The sequence below is a fragment of the Bactrocera neohumeralis genome, chromosome 2 (assembly GCF_024586455.1).
Source record: "Bactrocera neohumeralis isolate Rockhampton chromosome 2, APGP_CSIRO_Bneo_wtdbg2-racon-allhic-juicebox.fasta_v2, whole genome shotgun sequence".
Classification (NCBI taxonomy): domain Eukaryota; kingdom Metazoa; phylum Arthropoda; class Insecta; order Diptera; family Tephritidae; genus Bactrocera; species Bactrocera neohumeralis.
In genome coordinates this window covers 24,144,032-24,166,223 of record NC_065919.1, presented here as the reverse complement: position 1 = coordinate 24,166,223, position 22,192 = coordinate 24,144,032, and the positions used below count along the sequence as shown (strand labels likewise).

The following is a 22,192-nucleotide window of genomic DNA, read 5'->3' as shown; positions in this document are numbered from 1 at the left end:
TGGCATACTTAAACACAAATTTGCGCATGTTTCTGACGAAATAGAATCCCACGCCTGCTGCACCTTAGGCCATAATTAAAATTGCCACATCGATGGGGTTAAGGTGAAACAATCTAGTGTACTAATACTATTGTTTTCAGTCGATCGAAGATTGTCCTGTTGGAAGACAATGTCAAAAGTGCCAAGCAAATGACTGAAGGAGTTTCAATATACTCTGCCGTCAACACCATTGATCGTCATGCATCCCCATACCATTCCCAACTTCAGCGTAAAGTCCATTCGCGTATAAACGATTTAGGCAACCTGACCTTCTCCCAGTCCAGGTCTTGTATTTTTGGCAAAATTTGCAACTTTTGAAAAGGCTTTTATTTCGGACCAGCATTTCGTAACAGTCTCCGAAAGAAGAAAAAATACTTCTTATACTCCTAACAACCAACTAAGAAGTTTGATGAATAAATCATTACATTAGGTACAATCAACATTTTTTTCACCTCGCCTTTAACTCCATTGGAGATAACCATGTCTGCCAAAGATATAAGCAACTATAGCGACGGAAAAACGTATGCATATTTTCTCTTACCTTTTATAACCATATTTTTCAAATAATTCAAACTATTCTATTTTATGAATTCACGTTTTTGCGCACGTCCGAACACTTCGAGCGAAAGTCTCAAAATTGATCACGCTTGCCTTCTGCGCATTGTTCAAATTTTACTTTACCGCTAATTTTGGTGGCGACGTAAAACATATAGATAACGGTACATCAAATAAAGCAACATAAGTATTCATATTTGTGTTTGACTGACGGAATGAAAAAGAAATGAATATTCAACTAAAGCGTGATCAATTTTGTGAGTCACTGTAATTGTATAAATGATTTTAGTGTCTGGTCACGTTTTTATCAGAAAGTTTCTTAAGAATTCTCAAAATTTCGCTGATATTTTCCATCTAAAATTTATATATTTCATGAAGCGGCTAATTTTGGATCCAACTTGGTACTGGTTATGCGAATATCAAATAGTTAATATTACACAAAATGTCCTACTATGTGAAGTGGGCATGGTTGCAAATGGTTTTTCCCATGAAATCGTTTTAATAAAAAGTATTCAGTACCACAAATACTTCATACAATAATACATATATTTACTATAAGATGAGGAAAAGTACATTCACACCATTACTCTCCGCAGAATACGAAATGCATGCACGTTAGTCAGCTTTGTCCCTCAATGGACTTCATTTGGACATCCTTTGATTCATTTAGCCAGTTAGAGCAGCATTACTTAGTCTCATTCATATTTAATACGCAAAGGCGCACACACACATGCATACACCCGCACACCAACAAACATGAATTATGTTCGCAAATAGCTTAAATGCCATTGAAATAGCGGTTGAGTTAATGCGTGGCGGGTTGGCGCGGTGGCTGCTCGCCGGGATGTCGGGATAAGCATGTGGACAGATGGCCGACCGCCAAGCAATTCATAATGCACTAATTGACAAATAATTTATGGCAATTTTAATATTTGTTTATGCTACAGGTTTTAGGTGACAGACAATTTATGCGGCCGCAAATCACACATATACATATGTATGTATGTATGAAAATATTTATATAGCATAAGTATGTGAGGCATGTAGCAAGGCATTGTAGCGGTGAAACGCCAATTATGGAACAACTGCATTTGTTAGCGGCAAATCAAATTTATTCGTAAATATTTTATACAAATTTAATGCATTCGACACAGTGTGTGCCAAAAATATACCCAATTGTTAAAGTTTTGAAATACTTCTAACCAAAGGCAGCTCTGGTGCTCCAATAATTGTTGCTACTGTTGTTGTAGAATAACTTCCGTACTTTCTGCGTTAACAGCTTATTTTTGTAAGTGACCCGTTCGGACTACTTAGAACCGTCTTCCGAGAGCGCAACCAAATCGAGGTTTTGACATTTTTACTCTAGATATCAATATTATCAACTACTCTAGATGCGTCAATAATTTGGTCACACTTGAAGTCAGCACTACTTATTTAATTTTTTCCGCAGCGAAAAAAATTATAGATAGAAAGCTGAAAATTTTCTAAGCTCTACAAAAGACTAGTGAAATTAACATAAAACATAAAGATCCTTAAAGATAAGCGAGACTTTACACCTCTAAAAAGTTCCTAGTTTTTTTCTAAATCCATATGGTGCTCTTTACAAGGAGGTACAAGATCCCGTCATGGAAAGAATTTGCTACTAGTTATCATAATAAGTGCCTAGGAGTAATTTTGGATAGCAAACTGAGGGTGAAACTGAATGTGGAGGAGAGAGCCTGTGCTGCACTCTACGCATGTAAGAAAATTCTAGGGCTTATCACCGTTTTTTATAGTAGGGGGAAGCAGAGTACGCTTAATCTGCTAAATCTAATATACTGCCAAGTCAAAACTGCCCCACGGAACCACCAGATAAGGTATTACTTCGTGGGTGTTACAAGACATTTTACGCCTTCTGTATAGCACGGACGGACGGATGCCTATTCTGTTGTAACATTTTGAAAAATGAAGCACTTCTGCCCGCTTGATATTTAGGTCAGGTGGAAATTGAAGTCCTCATATTGTCTAGTTATCCATGTGTGGATGTCAGGTAGGAGTCTGTGGTTCAACCGATCTTTGATTGAGTTTGCCACCGTTGCTGTCATATAATAATGCTCTTCTTTCTCTGATCTCTTTTTTTTTATTTCTGTGTTTGATGCTGATAGCTAATTTAATCTCGTGAATACGTCTCCCTGGATGGACGGCATACCTAGTACTTCAGCTGCTTCTCTGGATATAGTTTGGAAAGTACTTGTTACTCTTATTGCTGAAAGTCTATGCACCGCATTTATTGTATCCATCACCTGTCCTTATGCATTTGTATTGCACAGCAGCAGTCAAGCCAATCTTAATTTACTCGATGAATTTTCCACTATTATCTGAAGTCAAAGCTCGATAGGCAGGGGGTCGGTGGATAAAACAGACCACATATACTGACGCTTTATCTGGGAGAGAAAGTGGCATGCAATTCAGCAGATGAACTTCAGTATCTGCACGGATGGATCCAAAATAGCAGAGCTAGATCTCAGGCTACCCTTTAAGCTACCGAAATACTTCAATATTTTCTTGGCCGTAGGCTAACGCCGGAAAGCGGCAGCCACTGGGTTCAAAGCCACAACGGCGTTCCGAGAAATGAAAAAGCTGATGAGATTGCCAAAGATACCATCCCTTGGCTACTGAATCAATACAGAAAATACGCAAGTTGATAAAGACAATACACAATGAAATTTTTCGAAAGGGCTGACAAATGGATAAGCGTGAGATGGAATGCCTTTGGCGCATGTCGGATCACCAATACCATGTATAAGGGAACGGAAGGAAAACATGCAAGCTTTCTGCTCACACAGTCTCCAAAAGAATGTTAGATGGTTGTTGGCCTGGTCTCAGGCCATAACTTAATGGCGTCACATGGGAGCCGTATGGGCATTAATTACACATCCAGCAAGTGCAGGACAGTATACTTAAGAGACACGCTGAAATGTCCCGTCTTATCTAGAACTCTGCTCAAATAACTAGTAACTTCGCAGTTCAAAGGACTGGATGAATTATCAGAATTAAATATCAAGTCCTTATTAAACTTCAGCTTGTATTAATAATGAACCTGCATCTGGCATTACAAATTACGTGTAGGCCCTTGTATAGCGTGACAGTGATCGCAAAAATTCGCAAAACCGCGCTGCCATTAAAATTTTCTGTACAATTTCTGCAACTACTGTTAATTAGAATAGTGTGCACCCCAAATACTTGAGCTCGTTTGATATACAAATTATGTATTTATAGATAAATATTTTCATGTTCTATTTTTGTTCGACCGCCGACAAATTTGTCGAACGCCATCATACAAAACATTCATCATTTATGGAAAGCGTTTGTGGTCCGAAATGTCGACAGTGACAGCACGACCGCGTCTATTGCCGCTGGCTGACTGCGGAACGCGCCCAGCGACTTTACCAACAACAAAAGCAACAACGTTAATGACATCAAAGCGGCGATTTTATAATTTACCAGCGCAATTACAAGCGGAAAGGGATTTAATATGGGAAATATATTTATATGCGACTATATATAATATTAAGGTGGTTCTTATTTAAGGCACACAATTTATACAAATATTTTTGTATTTATTTGGGTCTTAAATAAATATTTTTTGCCATAATTTAACTCTTTACTCGCAGCATAACCTCACTTTAGCACGTTGCTTTCATATACATTATTATCGTCCTTTTTAATTTTTCGCAGAGATCATTATTCTTTGTAACAGAAAACCACTTCCCAAAGCTTCGTATAATAAAATAATATTGGCTATTCCCCATCTGATCAATGGCAGTTTTCAAGGTTGAGGAGAGATCTTAAATAACATATAATTTGGCATATCCACCGCGTCTGAGCGTCATCAGCCAACGGGTGCCATTGGGAGAATTCTGATGACCACCCTTCTTAATGCATATACTATGGCTCTTTTGGTTTCTCTAAAAAAGCCAACGGATTCCGCATTTAGCAGAATTAGCGCTTGCCGATAAGGCTCCTCGATTTTCTCAAGCCTTATTTTCTTCCAGTATTACGTGGGTAGTAACGAGTTGCAATATCTCCTCATCTCATTTGCAGAGGAAGGTTCTGCCGACAAACAATAGCGAGGTCTAGGGCGCAGCGTAAGGTCCGCTTTGTCCACAGAGTCCACTCTGGTTCTCTTTCAAACCTCCCTCACCCGAAAGACTGCCTCCTCACAGAGGAACACCGTTAGTTCATCGATATTTCTGAGGTGCTTTTAAAGTGCATGTTGCCATCCGACACTCTCACACTTTGCGGGTGGTCTAGGTTCTCTCTGACCATCTTCAAGAAGACTATGCTTGTTTCCATAGCACTCCACGTTTTTGGCTACCAAGCGGCGACCCGGTGCCATTGCTGCTTATCGCTGAAATTGTTACTATGGAAATGAAATGGAAGCATTTAAATGCTATTCAAGCCAATCGTGCTCTGGCCTTTTCAGCTCCACTTGAACACATTTTAGAAACGAACCACAAAACGTAATGAAAGATTGTAATCAAGTTTTCTGCAATTTATAAAAAGAAGTGCTAAAGTCGATTTTGGAGTATAAATTACGTAAAGAATTAGAGATTTTTGTAGAAATGTGCTTTCTGGATTGAAGATGTACTAGTACCCAAGTGCTGTACTATGGGCTCTAGATAGGTTTCAGTATTATGATTAATATTATTAACGGTATTGGCAAATCTTATACCGATTACAGGAAGATACTATTTGCATTGGATGTTTCTACCTACTACATACAACTTGCGTCCATCCAGATTTTTAGTCATACCGCATGAATGCCTTTTGGACAATGTCCAGTAAAAATCTCTATGATTAGGAATAAACTTTATTAAGGACAAGTCGTTCCGTAGATCTCCTGCGTTCTACTCTAGACCAAGAGGATCTTGCAATCGCACAAATGTTGGTCGGCAACCAGCGCCTGCTAAGTGCACGCGGTTTCCATTGGTCTAGAGATAGAACGCAAGAAGCCAAAAGAGATCCAACTTGGACCCTTTCCGATTTAAGCGGGCAACCGTGCCCCTTCTAGCTAACGTTGCCGTTGCTAGCGATTCTGACTAAGGTACCTAAACGAGACTTATGATGATGTAGATTGATCTCTTTTTGCCTTCAGCCAGCTTTGAAGATTATGTTTTACATAAAAAACCCAAATTGCTACTTTGCTGGGGAGAGATACTTCAAAAGATTCTCAAATAACAATCACAGGCATTCATTTTCTTTATTGGCGTAGACACTCCTTACGCGTTTATATCCGAGTTTACAACACCGCGCCAGTCGTACTTCCTTTTCGCTATTTGGCGCCAATTGCAGACTCCAAGGAGCCGAGATCTTCCTCTTCCTATGCTTCCCTCGGCGGGTACTGCATCGAATACTTTCAAAGCTGGAGCGTGTTCATCCATTCGGACGACATGACCTATCCATCGTAGCCGCTGTTTTTTAGTTCGCTGAACTATGTCAATGTCGTCCTATATCTTGTAGATCTCGTTCCCCCGACTGCGGTATTTGCCGTTGCTTATGCGCAAAGGACCATACATCTTCCGCAGAACCTTTCGCTCGAAAACTCGTAACGTCGACTCATCAGATGTTGTCACCGTTCATGCCATCCATATAGCAGGACACGAATAATTAGTGACTTTTAGAGTTTGGTTTTTGTTCGTCGAGAGAGGACTTTACATCTACATTGCTTGATGTTTCTGTTAATACTGGTTCCAAGATAGACGAAATTATTTACGACTTCGAAGTTATGACTGTCAACACTGACGGGGGAGCCAAGTCACGAGTACGACGACTGTTTGTTTGGTGACAGGAGGATATTTCATCTTCTCCACGTTCACTACCAGACCATTAAAACCCACTAGGTGCTAAAGAGTTACGCTAATAAAGACATGACTAAAAGAAACTCAAGTTCGTCATGGCTGCTCCGGTTCCTCAGCCCGAGAGTAGACCTCAAGTCGCCGTAAGAACTTCTTCAAAATCTGCTTAAGTTAGATGAATCCGGTTCGCCCTAATTCCAGCACATACAAAATTTGTTGGGAAACGCAAGCTTATACATATGTATATTTTCCGCTCTGCGTTCGCGGTATGGTTACCACAAATTAATAATTCAAAATTAAATTCACGAGCGTATTCTATGTGTCAAGTGGATTAAAATTGTGTTATTTTCTGAATGGCTGAATGGCTGAAATGACACGCCAAGCCACGCCGCGACAGTAAGCGTGCTTGTCACGACAACAGCAACTGCAACAACGCGGCGGAATGTTGAGACTGTAAGAGTATCCGCAAAATATTGTCTGTCGTTAAATGAAATAACCGACATTACAAACAAGCAACAGCAAGTGAGCAAGCAACTGTGTGTGTGTATGTCTTATGAGAGTATGAATGTGTGTGTATCTTTATATGAATGTGTGCGTTTAATTTTGTTTCAGCGTTTTCTTTTTTGTTTCTAAGCATTAACTACTTGCGAACAGCACCCCAAGAACGACGCAGACACACTTACGCACCCACTTAAGTGTCTACACACACACACATACATACACAAAAAGGAACACAGCGGCATTACAGCATAGCAGCGCATACACGTACGCACATTAAATGCCTTAAGTCTAATGACACTGCTAATTTAGATAAAGAAAAAATTAAATAGGAAATCTGAGGCAAGCTCTAAAAATTCCATTACACTTGACGCCATAATACAAAAACCCACAAGAATGTCTCAATCCGCTAAATGTGGCATGTACGCTATATAGGTGGGCGCTTGTGGAACGCTGTGTGCTGTGTGCCCCATGACGAAGTCGTTGGCGTTGATAGAGGATATGCCGAATGAAGATGAAAATGGTTATGGTGATGACGACGACGATGAGGACGAGGATGTAGTTGAGCCTGTAGCTGAGGTTGCGGATAAAGGATGAGCCGGAAGGGGAGACAGAGAGCTGGCAATGAAGATGGAGAAGTGATGGTAGCAATGTAGATGACACCTAAATGTGTGGCAGGGACGCTAGGGCGAATGTGTGGCGATGAGTAAACACACAAGTTGTCTGTTTCAAATGCTGATTGCGTGGCAAAGTTGCTTTTTGTGGCACGTTCTTCACAATTGAACTCACGAAAACTCCACTTCGTGCGCCAGCCAACAACACAGTACAATGGTAGCGCACGCGACCCCCAAAAACACAATGTTGAGTACGCCAAGCATACGTCAGCGGGTTAAAATATTTAGTTTGCTAACCGCAACGACGACTATGCGGACTAAGTTCACAAGCAGCTGCGGCAGTTGCGGCTGAGAAGCCATTGAAGGCAGTCGAGCGGCCGCAGGATTTGTAGAGCAAACACTCCAAGGCAGACACTCACACGCTCAGCTCGTAAAAAAATTATAATTGAGGAAAAACGGCAGAGCTCTTCCATTGGTAGGAGCGCCGCTGAGCGAGAGAGAGCAGTGTATGGCGCTCGCACTACTACGCAAATTATATTTATGCTCGCTTTTGTCTCTAAAAATTTTACTCCAATGCACTTAGCTGCTCTTTTTAATGATTTGCACTCAGCTCCATGTATATTTCTCTGAGCTCTCAAACCATAATAAGCTCATCTTTCACTCTCGTAAGTGCAATGAATGCGCCCACTTCTCTCTCTGTGCGACTTACTCTTCTCATTCGTAAGCAATTTTCTCAAATTGAAGTTTTCACTCAACCATTTTTGGAGAGCGCTTACTCTCATTTCTCTCCCATAGTAATCAGAATATGTAGTACAATGACTACATTAGTACACTGCAAATAAATTTACAATTTGAAAAAAAACTAACTTGCATAATTACTAGATATGGCTTGTCTCATTGATAACTTTTTCAGTATGGCATTTAAATTTACAAACCTGTAAACAATCGCAATTACTCTCTAAACTAAAACTCTCACTCCTCTTTATAGTAATTACCATTCTCACAAAACTCTTTTGTTTTACTCTAAAACTTCTTTTTTTAACTCTCTCACGTACTCTGCCTCTCTTTTAAATTTGGCTCTCTCTCTCTCCTTGACAATTTACTGACTTTAGCTTCTTTCACCGTTGCTCCTACTAATTTTTTAACCCTCATCCGAAATTGAAGTTTCTTTTTACGAACACTTTTCTGCTGCTGCTGTCTCTTCAATTCACTTCAAATCCAAGTTTCACTAATGCGACTACGCTAAATATTCCTACAAATTTAAATTTTTGGCGTCCTCACTTCGGCGCTGCGAATATAGTATATATTTGACTACACAGTGGTCGATTTGGTCGCAAAATAGATCAAAATTTTTTTGTTCGGTGTGAGTATAAAGAAAAATAGTTGAAAGCTTCTTTCGATTGCCTCATTATATCCTGAATAGGATATGTTAAGTTTGTCATTATGTTTGTAACACCCAGGAGGAAACGTGCCAGAAAAAATATATATGTATAATGAGCATGTCAAGCTGATTTATGATATAGTGATATAATCATTATTGAGACCAGAATTATATATCATCCACTAATTTCTTTTTGTTTGCTACAGAGGTCGAGCTTGTTAGGCATCTCTTTAAGGAGCATTGGTTCACATGGCAGAGAGTTTACACTTCTTAACGGTAACTTTTCGCGAGCAATTCTAAATCCCTGATTGCAACCATCTGTACCTTGAAAAATTCCTCATAAATTCTATCAGTTATTTTACCAACTTTCGATACCAGAAAAATACTCCACTGAGACTGGGATTTAGATCAATACAATGCGTCGATCAGCGCTCCAAAGCTTTGGAGAACCAAAGCATGAGTGCATTCTGCACTTATACCTTGGACCCGGTTCGGGTTGGATGCCCTAGCCGTCTTGGTCGGGTTCGAGGCCGACCTAAAACTTCTACCGTACACCCAGCCGCAATGCGACTCACATTGGACAAATTGCCAGTCAGCCACCAGAATCTCCACAGAGGGCAAGTTCAGATTGGAGTTACCTTCAAGGGCTAACTGATCCCCGTGGTACCAGGTTAAAGTCTTTATTGTGACCTTGTAACATTTGCTACTTCCAGTTTGAGCATTTACAAGTTCCAACTCAATGACTGGTGACATTTGTCGTTTGAACAACAAATGCCTTTATATTAGGAATTAATATAAAGTCTATAATATCATTTCAAGCTGAGTATTATAGCACTTGTTCTGACTTAGACCATGATGACATTCAAACCAAGACCTTTAAATGTCATACACGGTGCATATCGAGATACCAAGTGCAACCAGGTTTCTCTACACCTGATCTCTCCAATGGAGTGAAAGTCTTCCTCTTCCTCTGCTTCCAACGGCGGCACTGAATCGAAAACCTTCAAAACTGCAGCGTTCTCTTCCATCCGGACAACATGAACTATCCAACGCAGCCGTTGTCTCTTGTCGTTGTACATCTCGTACAGTTCATCGTCCCATCGACTGCGATACTCGCCGTTGTCAATGCGCAAAGGGCCATAAATCTTCCGCAAACTCTCAAACAGACTGATTTTTCAGATGATGTCATTATCCATTCCACCGCACCATATAACAAGGTGGGAATGGTGAGGGACTCGTAGAGTTTGGTCTTTGCTCGTCGAACGAGGACTTTACTTTTAAAATTCCCACTCAGTCCAGAGTAGCAGCTGTTGGAAAGAGCAAGAGCTGCGTTGGATTTCAAAGCTGTTTTCTATCTGCTGTAGTCTGAATAATACTTTCCAAACTGAGCTAAAGCTTGATGCAAAGGTTTGTAAGGACAAAAAGAAGTTACCATTTTAAAACTGTAAAACTCATAAATTTTAACTCACCTCATCTTTGGTGCTCAAGTATCCACCTCTTATTACTCCTACTTTAAAACTCACCAGAACAAAAAATAATATCATCTCAACCTAGTGAATCTAATTTACCTTAAACGAATTTACTATATTAATGCTGTCGTTTTATGAGGTAATAATATTATGGTCACCATATTTACCTCTAATACTAATGTTTTCGTCCATGTAAAATCTGACAAACGAAAACACTTTGAAAACCAGTTTTCGCTGAAAACTACTTGAAAACTTACATTCCACTCATTATAATCGGTGCCTGCTCTAGTTTAATCGATATTTTTGGAAGACATATTTTGCCGGCCCTAAAATGTCATTTGATATTTGTTTACATTCCATATACAAATACAGCTGTCACTTGATATTGTCACATTAGGTTGCAAAACCCTTTCACGGCGCACGAATTGCAGAATTTTCCTCTGGGTGCAACGGCACAACAACAAACAAACACACGCAGAAATCATATATAACTAGATTCTGCAATGGGTGATCTCTTGGCCTTGCATATTTCGGTATAGGATTTTTGCATTTTGTGTCATCGTGCAATCTTGCAAGAGCAAGAGAATCCCCCTATTGATATTTAAAAATGGAAAAGCAAAAATACAAAAAAAGAAATTTGTGGAGTGATAGGGGAGAAGCCCTACTCATTGAATTATGGCAAAACAAAATTAGTGCTCTTCGCGGGCCTATATTAAGGCATCCAAAACTTACCATACTCGTTGCTCAAATGTAAACAAACAAATAAATTTGTCAGTTGTCAGTGAAAACTCATCGAAAACACACATTGTTGGTTCGAACGACTTAGATTCCATAACCCACAAATGTGTTTTCAAGAAGTTTTCAATGTCGGTCCGAACATTGTATAATGAAATGTAAAAGTAACCTTAATTGTGCTATATAGTACTTTATCTGTTTGAATTCAGTACACGAAGACTCATCACTCGAAAACTTACCACATATAATTTACCAGGCCAAAATTCACCACATAAAAACTCACCACACCTAAACTAATCTCACCAAAACTCACCACACCAAAATTCACCACACATAAACTCACCTCCCTCAATATTTCTTATATTTTATTTTCCACATATTACTTAAATATATTTTGTTTGTCATTTTGCAAGTGGTTGTACTTACTTTTAGAATTTCCCACTCAATACACATTTCTAAACACGTTTTGTATTTTTTCATCTTTCGAATGGCAGCTAATTTTCCTTACTTAAGGTTTTTGATTTAATTTTTTTATGCAGAAATATTGAAGTATAAGCTGGTAACAGAGCTTCTCGAAAATAAAAAACCAAGAAAAATTAGTCAAATTAAAATCATATCTCCCCTAATCATTCCCTGATAATCTTTTTTAATTTAAAATTTTTTGGCAGCCATTTAAAGTGAAAATTGCTATTTGCCACTAAAAAATTACACCATTTTGTGGGTGAAAAACACCCTTAATGTAAAAAAAATTGCTAACGATACGGTATTTTATATATAAAAAATGTGTATAAAGTTTGAAATGAATCGGTCAAGCAGTTTTAAAATGGCAGTGAACACGGACTTTGAAAAAATAGAAGTTTTGAGAAAAACGCGTCTAAAATGTATATAGTGACGAAAGAAAAATTATTCCACATTATCAAAAGTATGCTCAATAATGTACAAAAGGTTATAATAAAATTAAATTACTCAATCCATATTTAAGAAATTTATTTTCAAAAAAGTCATTTTTCTATCATGGAAACCTTACCCTCCCTTCAACTTATTATTCATTTAAGAGTCGTCAATGAAATCTGTAATTCTCCAGATTTGAGGTTCATCGAAATGGTTGTTTCGGTATCTAACTGTAGTGTTAATTATTATATAAATAATTATTTTTTCTATAGAAATATTTTTTTTTTTGGTTTTGACTATTTTTTTATAAAAATAGTTTTTTAGTTGATTAATAATGATGATTAATTTTTCCATCATTTTGTAGACGTTTCATATCTGCGTAGGGTATGTACGCAAAATCCGTTAAAAGTCGGTCGGGCCCAATTGACCGCATCGGACTGTGATTTTTGTTTGTTGAAACACCAATTTTAGTTATTTTCTTTCATAAGTCTCCAAGGCACAAAAGTAAAGTTGAGTTATAAAGTTCTAAGTAATATACATATATATTTACAACCGATTTTGTTATGCAAATAGGCAAGAAAAATACACTATATACAGCTCAACTCTAAACTTTTCAAAACTGACTTTGGCTCGTTTACATGGCTCACCATCAAAATCAACGCCGAAAATATATCTTAAAATTTCTCCACTACGAAAATAACACTTTAAAGTGGTTATAATTTGAGTAAACTCCACTCAACTGAACTTGATTGCGCTAAGCCCACTAAGCACACATATACATATGTACATAAGTGCCATATATACATATATGTAACTGCCAGAGTCATTAAGGAAAAAATATGAAATGGCAATCACAGTGGCACATAGACTTAAGTATATAATCGTATGCAAATGGTATTTTCCATAAAAAACAAATTAACTTCCACCAATCATTAACCGAACAGGCAAGTTATTACCACATTGCATACTCCCAGGCGCAATCATTTTACGCATATGAACAGCAATACATACATACATATGGATGAGTGAGTGTGCGCTATAATTATTTGAGTTCTTATGCTGGTGTGGCAGCACAACTTCCTTTCATGTCACACACTAATGCGCGAAAGGCAACACTTCATGTGTATGTGTGTGAATATATGTATTTAGTTGTGTGTGCGTACATGGCCGTTGGCTTTGAGGCCAGACACATGTGACACAGGGCGACAACGGTCATAACTTCAGTTCACACTACCATGTACATTGCCGAAACGAATATATACGAAGACACACATGCATATGTATATTTATGTATATACGATGACATACATTCACAGTTACAAATATATATACATAAACACACAAACACACGCTCACACACACACTCATTGCAACTTAGTTACCGAGTATTGTTGCTTCTGTAACAGTGCACAGACGTCAGTCTCATAGTCACCGCCATAGTCACAGTCACCAGAGCAACCAGACCAACCATCGCCAGTCTAGCCATGACTGTGGCCCGGCCTGCTTATCTTGCTACCTGCACTTGAGTGCTGATGCCGCCACATGCCGCCACATGCCGCCGCTATCCCGGCTAGCAAGTGGTGCTGCTGCTGCCTAACAGCTGTGTGGGCTTGTTGGCGGTTAGCCACCTCGTCGTATACGTAACATACGAGCAACGCATGCTTTTCGCAATATTTCTTTGCTTCCTGCTTGGCTGGCTGCCTGCCTGCCTGCCTGCATGACTGCTGCCTGCTTGACAAAATATTATTTTCTTCTGTGTGCCATTTTTTTTTTCGATTCCTTCTCATTTTACCGTTATTTGTACGCTCTTTGCCACACACTTGCCTTGAGCCTTGCCTTCTGTGTACGCATATAGTTTTGTATGCGTGTGTGTGTGTGTGGGTGTGTGCTATTGTTTCGTTTTTCGGCTGTTTATTTTTCTTCGACTGGGGTTTTTCTTACGTTCGCTGCATTATCACACACAGGCACACTTTATCGACTTTACCGTTATCACAGTGGCACATGTGGTTCATTGCTCGGCTGTATGTGTGTAAGAGTACAACTCGCGCGAGTGTGAGTGTGTCTTGCATATTGATGACATTATTTTGTCCTGCTGTTACATTGACTATTTTGATAATTCTCCACTCGTTGTTGTCATTTCTTCTGCTTTCTGCACTCCGTCTGCCAACATTTCAGCGCAAAAAAGGTTTCGAAGTTTCCATTTAAGCAACTTGCTGGTTGTGTAGTTTGCTTCCGAACTTTTTAATAGAGCGCAACTTTGACGGCATGTCAAGTTTGGTTGACGTGTCAATGTTACGCGTTGTTTTATAGTTTAAAAAGAATATTTAAATTTGTTGCTTAGAATACATATAGAAAGTGCGTTCAAGTAAAGTAGTTTTGTGATATTGCGGAAGTGAATTTGGAGAATATCGCTTTCAACTAGAGAGATGTATCGGTAAAAGAAACTAAACTTTTCAGTTTTGAAACATCATCTAAGGCAGTATACCTCAAAAACCAGTTTTCTTTTGTTAAAATTCCTCTAAAAGCATGCTTCTATTGAAAAGTAGCTCTAATGAAATCTAAAAGAAACATATTGTCCTAGAATGTACTGCTTGAATTCAGTACACGAAAACTTACCACATCTAGCTTACCACATAAAAACTCACCACACCTATACTCACCTCGCCAAATCTCACCTTACCAAAACTCACCACATCATAATTCACCATTTACTGAAAAAATTATTTTTTTATGTATCCTAGTTCAAACGATTGCATTTTTACTATTTAATACTTATTTTTTGCCACGCCACCACGCCGCAATTAATCAAATTATCCAAACTCACCTCACGTAAATTTCTTATTTTTTATTTTCAACATATTACTTAACATTTATTTTGTTCGTCAGTTTGCAAGTGTTCGCCGTTACATCGACATAATAAAAATGTGATCATCGTCATATTTCTATTCAATATTAAAAGGGTCACACTTAATTTTAGACTTTGCCCCTCGAAACACTTTTTTAAAAACATTTTATTTTAGTTACTTTTCTTCTTTCGAATGACAACTGATTTTTCTTAAACTTATTATACATTTAGAAGTCGTTAATGAAATCGGTAATTCACCCGATTTGATATTATGTTCCATGAGCAAATTTTTTGTATCTAATTATATTTTTAGCGAAATGGTTGTTTTGGTATCGCCGTTACCCTGATTTCGACCTCACTCCGCTGTAAAGTATAATTCATTATTCACCAAATTGCAGCTAATTTCGATTTACACTGAGGAAAGTATGATGAAATTATAACTCTCGGAAATAATTGGTAGAGACTGTGTTCCATTAAATCGGTGTAAAAATTGTGAAACGGACGTGTCACCGCCCACTTTTAGCACAACATCAAGCCTCAACAATTACTACAACTATTTAAAGCGAATTCAATGCATAATATTATCTTGATATATTTATAATATAGTATCATGGTTTGAAAGTGGACGAAATCGGGGTAAAACCGCGCCCACTCTCCATATATGACATTTTAAAGCACATATTATTCTTTCAAACAACACCATACATACAAATCAAGCACAAGCGAAGATATCAGAAAACAAAAAAAAAACGTTAACTTCGGCTGGACCGAAGCTATGATACCCCTCACAGGTGCATTTCTTTTAGTAACTATTCTATAAATAAATATTTTGAATATTTAAACATAATAAGGTTTTACCTAGTAATATACATTAGGGTGCTTCAAAAAAATTTTTTTAATTTTTTTTTCAACTCTTACCTCCTCAAATGTTAGTGATTGACAAACAAAAAATCCTCCCTCAAGCCAGGCGCTGTAGCTTAGCTATAAGGGGTCGCTATTGTTTTTTTTAGATTCCCATACATTTAACATAGGAATTTTAATTTTTTCATTCAAAATAAAATTTCACCAATTAATTTTAATTTCTCAAAAATTACCATCACATACTCATAAAGTTGGCTTTTCAAACTTTAAAAATTCCAGCGACAATAAGAGTTGAAAAAAAATTTTGAAATATACAATACACATACTTCAACCTGAAATAAGCTAGCAAGAGTCCATAGAACGAATCTTAGTTTGAAATCGGGAAGCTCTCATTGAGCTTGGTGCTCAGCAACACATGATCTTAGAATAAGATCGGAACACACATCCGGATTTCGCAGCGAACTCCTTTCTTTTCCTTTCTAAATTTCTTTTGTCCTTTCTTCTTTTTTCCTCTCTGATCCCCTTCCTCTGATCTCCTTTCTTCTTTCTTGCACTGTTACTTTTTCAGCTTGGGTTTTTTTTTAATGGGAAATTTTGTGTTTAGGGTTAGAGTTTTTGAGGGTTTCGAGCCTCTCTACTATTAAATTTACTTTAAACATTTTACCTTAAAAACAGTGAACCTAAATCGTCAAAAAAGAGAGCAATTAGGAAAAAATATGATTATGTGCATGTTTTTCTGCTACAAAAAGAGTTTAACAAGCCAGCGAAGCTTGTCTTCGGTGTCCAAATCAAAAAAAACCCCATTTTTCGAAATTTCCTTTCCATAAACACCAAACTTATATCGTACCGAAATCCTGGGACCAAAGCTGCAACTCATAGTAATCAACGTGTGATTCGAATAACACGTCGCTGCTGCTCTCTTGAGACGAAAGCATGCAACACTCGCCACAGTTACGAGCGCAACTAATTTCCAGCAATAACTTGTCAGCAAAGCATGTGGCCTCTCCACTGTTGTGCATTGGTTAAATAAATCAACAAATAAATAAATGTTTCTCCACTCACTCGTACGTACTTACTTAGTCTGCTTTGTTGCATGTGGCATGCTGCATGTTGCCACGCGTATAATTGTTGTTGCACAGCACATATTGCCGCCAACCGCAGCAGTGTTTGATTGTGATGTTGCAGCGACTGTTATTTGAAAAAAAAAAATATATATATATATTGTTGTTGTTGTTGTTTTTTAATTGTTGTTGCTTTTGATTTTGTTTTTGTAATTTTAACTGCTCTACGCTTGCAACAGGGGAAAAAATATTTTTGTTGTTGGTTTTGTTTTAATTGTTGTTGTTATTGTTGCCTTTGGTTTTGTTGTTGTTGCAATTTTAACTGCTCCTCGCTTACAACAGACGTGTATGCCATTACTGCACCGAATACTATTGGATTTGTTTTTGTTGTTGTTGTTGTCTTTGCGGTTGCACTTGCCACAACCATTGCTGGCACTTTGGCGCAGCAGCGCAGTGGCGCCACAATTCATTTTATTGCCTCTGCTGCCTCGGCGGTTGCCTCGTCTTCAGCTGCTTCTTATTTTCTCATCGTATATTTCTTTATATTTGCTAGTTTTGCTTTTTCTTGTGCGCTTTTTGTTATTGTTTGGTTGCTGCTCTGCACCGCAGCATTTGTTGCTGTTGTTGTTGCTGCAATTTTTCCTTGCTTGTTTTCATTATTTGTGTTGTTTGTTTTCTACCTTCAGCATTTTCATTTCATCCAACACACGCACACGCATACACACACACACAAGCACGCGCTGTGGGCGGCAAACAATTGCTTGTGCGCCTGCAAGTATGCTTAGTGTATTTATATTTGTAATTTTCTTGCCTTTTTTGTTGCCAATACAATTTCATTTCATTTTCGTTTACGTTTTTATTTGTATTTAACTATTTGCTGTTGTTTTTGTTGCACTTTTTGCCGTTTTGTTCTGTCGGTTCTGCCTCAGCTGCCTTCATGCGCTCGATAGCTGGCAGCTTGTTTATTTTTATTGTTGTTGCCTTCTTAAGATTACTTTGGACGGTTGCTGTTGTTGTCTGTATGTTTTCGAATGTGTGCGTGGATGTATGCATGTATGTTTGCATTATCATTTCCAGAGGTTATGGCCTTTTCTCGTTTTTTTCTTTTGTAGCTGCTGTTGTTGTGCTCGCATATATTGTTATTTTGTACACTCGTGCATTGTTATTGTTGTTGCAGGCAACTCGACTTGCCGTCTCAATGGTATTAGGTCTAATATTTGTACACTTTATTGCTTGGGGATTCCGCAGGCCAAGTGGGGGTTGCGGTGCATTGCGTTACAAGCGAGTTGAAATATATTTTCCTCCACACACACACACACACACACACACACTCATATATACAATTCTTCTTGCGCCGATAACAATTCACCTGCAGTTACAAACTAGCACACACACACACACACTCAGCTCTCGTTTCGCTTCGTTTTGTGTGCGAATGCGTCACAATGTCGGAGGATTTCTCTGCCTTTGCGCATATTTTTGCTTTCTTCCGCCATCTCTCCCTCTACCACAACCAATTTGCCCCCTGCTGTGCGATGACTCGCCGGATTCGCAAGGAATTTTTCTGATTTCAAGTTAACCTCACCCTCCGCGACCCACTCAAATCACTCTTTTGTTGCGCGTATCGTAAACGGCTGCTGGAAGATAGCGGCGTGCAGACGAAGACGGCGTCACGGTCGACGGCTTGTGCGAGTCGAAGGCGTTTGCTTCGCTGCTCGCTTGTGGGTTCGTTGCATATTTACGGCGCTTCCGTTGAGCTGGCGCGCAGAGCTTAAGATTTAGATTTCGAGTTTGAATTGATTACGATATCAATTATGTTTGCTTTGTAGGTGTGCATGATTGCGTGCTTTTCGGCGCGCATGCACACACACACACACACTCGCAGACGAGCGGCTATCAGTTATCAATGGCTGCTGGCAAGTTTGTGGGAGAGTGTGTTAAGACACGTTTCACTGCGCTTGTATTGGAACTTGTTTAAGGCAGGCGTATATGTAAGCGTGCAGGCGTGCGCGTATGTGTGTGTGTGGGCATTCTCTCTATCCACTGCGGTGGCGGCGGTTGCGTGCGCTTGTATGCTCTGTTGCCTCAGCGTTGCGGTCGATTGATTATACGCACAGATTTATTTATGTACATATATAAATTGTAATATATATATATATATATACTAATATGTGTGTATGTCTGTGTTCCCACAGTGACTTGCAAATATGTGCGCGCAAAATAATTGACCGCAATGAATTTTAGTTTCATAAATAATCACATGACGAGTGTAATTTCAGGAAAGTGCTGGTTGGCAAGCGGAAATTGTTGCTAACACACAGGAAACGCCAGTAAGGACGTACTATAATTGTGTTTCGAAATATACCGTTACAGCGATTTTATGTTTTGAGGCCATTTTAAGTTTCCAGTTAAAGAGGAAGCACTTTAATATTAATATACTCAGAAAGGGCTAACTGATATATAACCGAAAAGCGGTGATACTTCTTAGATAGCATTAAAGCGCATAATTTCAAAATATACCGTTACATGTGTTTTACGTTTTGCGTATATTTGAGAATTGAATTCAATTTAGCTGCACTTTGAAAGCGAATAAAAAACATAGCTCAAGCTAAGATTACATTTTTAGATATTTTTTCCAATTTGCTCTTGCTTGAGACATTGTAGAACCCTTTGAGCCGATTTCCGAGATACTTTTAACACTCAATCAGCGTGAAAGTGAGTAAACAGTTCGTGATAAAATATTTAAATTATTTTCAAAATTCACAGCAAACAGCAAAAGAGCAAAGAGCAAAAAAAAATATTTCTAATAATCTTATTTTCTTGCAAAATTCCTCTACTATATCAGCAAAGGGCTCATCGCAATAGGACAATTGAAAAGTCCCTGGCTTAAAAGAGTAAAACAGTTTTTTTTTGGTAAGGTTGTTTATTCAACATAGTTCTCTTCGAGAGTGCCCACAAATTATAGAGACCCTTTTCGATACCAATTTTGTAGTATGATATGTCTTTTGCTATCAAAAAAGGCCTCAGTTTCGAAGATCACATCTTCTTTCGACGCAAACTTCTTCCCATCGAGCTTTATTTTGAGATCTGAGAACTGAAAATGGTCGCCAGATCTGGAGAAGCTATTCGAAGCTCAATACACAGATTTCTATCGTTTTCACTGACTTGTGACACGTTTTTTTTCTTTTCAAAGTAGTCAATAAAAATTATTTCATGAGCATCCTAAAATATTGTCGATTGAAGTTCGGAGTGAAATGATGTAGCCATGTTTCATCCGTTGCCACATATCGACACAAAAACTCGGGTTTATAAAGCTTAAACATCTCCAAACACTGCTCCGAATCATCAACTCGTTCGTTGTTTTTGGTCAATAGTAAGCTCGCGAGGCACCCACTTTGCACAGAGCTTTCTCATACCCAAATATTGGTGAATGATGTGATGTAAGCCATCAGCTGATATCTTTAGAGTGCCTGCTATCTCGAACAACTTTAATTTTATAGAAAGTTATTTTGTGTACTTTTTTGCTGTTTTCGTCGCTTACAACCCCTTTAGAGCGTCCACTGCGTTCACCGTCTTCGCTGCTCAATTCACCACTCTCAACTTAGCATGTCAATCTTTGTGAGTGATATTCCTGGGCCAGAGCCCGAAGGCTAGTCATCTAAGCCAAGTTTTTGCCCGTCAAATTTTTAGTGGCGCCTTTTGAAGGTTAAGGTTAAAATCCATATTATGTTTGATTTTAGTGACGCCATCTTGAAACAGGTACAAAGTACATACTATCAGCGTAACATTTAGACCCTTTGAAATATTTTTGCTTCAGCTCAAGTCTGAGAAATGAAACTAAACCTTCAACTCGAGCTGTTGGAAGAAAGCGTTTGTCTAAGAACGAACGAAATTATATAAGTATAAAATATATCTGCGGATATGAGATATCACTATAGAAATCATATTCAAAATATTTGGAGCCCACGATGGCTCACCTCCAAAAATGGAGTAACCACTCATGCTCTACTTTACAGCAGTCTTCAGTGCTTCAGCAGTGAGTTTATACTGTTCCCGTGTTCTTCACAAAATTTCTCTGTGGTTTGACTTGGCAACAAGTTGGTGACCTACGATAATTTCAATGAGCTCTGGACTACCCCAGTCACGAGCAATTTATGCAGAATTTGGATAGTATCGATATATTCTGTCATTATAGTCTCGCCTGAAGCACTCTCCAATCAATCTAGAAAAAAACTTTAAATATATATATTTCGCACTTTTTTGCACCGTGTATATAATACAGTTTACATAATATAACCGAATGGGTTGTCAATTAAACGTTTTCTCATGAATTTGTCAAAACTTTAAGGTCTGTTAAAAGCATTAAATTATTGTCTAGTTGTTATAATTCTCCTCAATCATTGATATATTGTAATAATAAAAGACTTGAACTTGTTCAAGAAGACCTCTAACCTGTTCACACACAGTTCCGTTATATTCGTTGTTGCAGTACCACGTATAACCCAGAACTTATTGTTGAATACTGTCAGTATATACAAATTTGTTGAGAATAATTCATCATCTGCATTTAATAATTGTAGAAAAAATTTTTTGTGTAATTACTACATTTTAGAATTATAAATTTGAACAAACTGTCAAAATTTCACTTAAAATTTGTGTAATTACTGGAAATTGAAAACACCAAGCTTAAAATAAAATTGAAATTGAACTGAAAGTTTGTTCCAAAAGTTCATAATTTATAATTATGCGCCAAAATTTTTTTTTTTGCAATAAATTACATAGTTAAATTTTCCTTAGCGAAACCACTTTAGTTAATTAATTTATTTTATTTCTAATATATATCTCTTACCTCAATTTTTGCAGGACCAAGCCAGAAAGTGTAAGGAAACAAAGAGCGGAACTCTAAATATAAGTGGTGAGTAAAAGAACTTCTTTCATTATGAAATGTTGATTACAGTTTAAAGTTTATGATTTACTCTTTCTTTAGATGCTAACAAAATTTTTTCTTTGATTTGTATATATTAAAGATTCTAAGACAAATCTGTTTATATATGGACCATTCCGTACTTTGTACCCTTATCGCCTTCATAATTAATTTCTTTCTTTAAATAAAGTTAGGATTTATGATACATAGGCTAAATTAATGTATTTATTATAATGTCTTGATCTTTAGTGGAAATTCACGAAAACTTAACTTGAAATAATGCTCATGGATATGAGACTATAAAATCGCATATCAAAGTTTTACGAATTCGAGTATTGTTTGATTTCGCATGTCTGACAAAAAAACAACTATTTGAAATGTCTGTCCAGTGTCTTCACTATAATTTCGCTGATCAATATTTCAATAAAATTTGAACCTAAAATAATAGGTTGTCAAAAAAGTCTTGCGGTATTTTCGCTAGT

General features: G+C 37.9%; 1 protein-coding gene across 6 annotated transcripts in view; it reads left to right on the top strand.

Moving 5' to 3' along the window:
• LOC126751095 (lachesin) overlaps positions 1-22,192 on the top strand; it is a 180,192-nt gene that overhangs the window by 58,130 nt on the left and 99,870 nt on the right. For all 6 annotated transcript variants that reach the window (XM_050461053.1, XM_050461052.1, XM_050461054.1 and 3 more), the window contains one exon: positions 21,650-21,701. The gene's annotated coding sequence lies outside the window, so the exon portion shown is untranslated. The remainder of the gene's footprint in view (positions 1-21,649; positions 21,702-22,192) is intronic.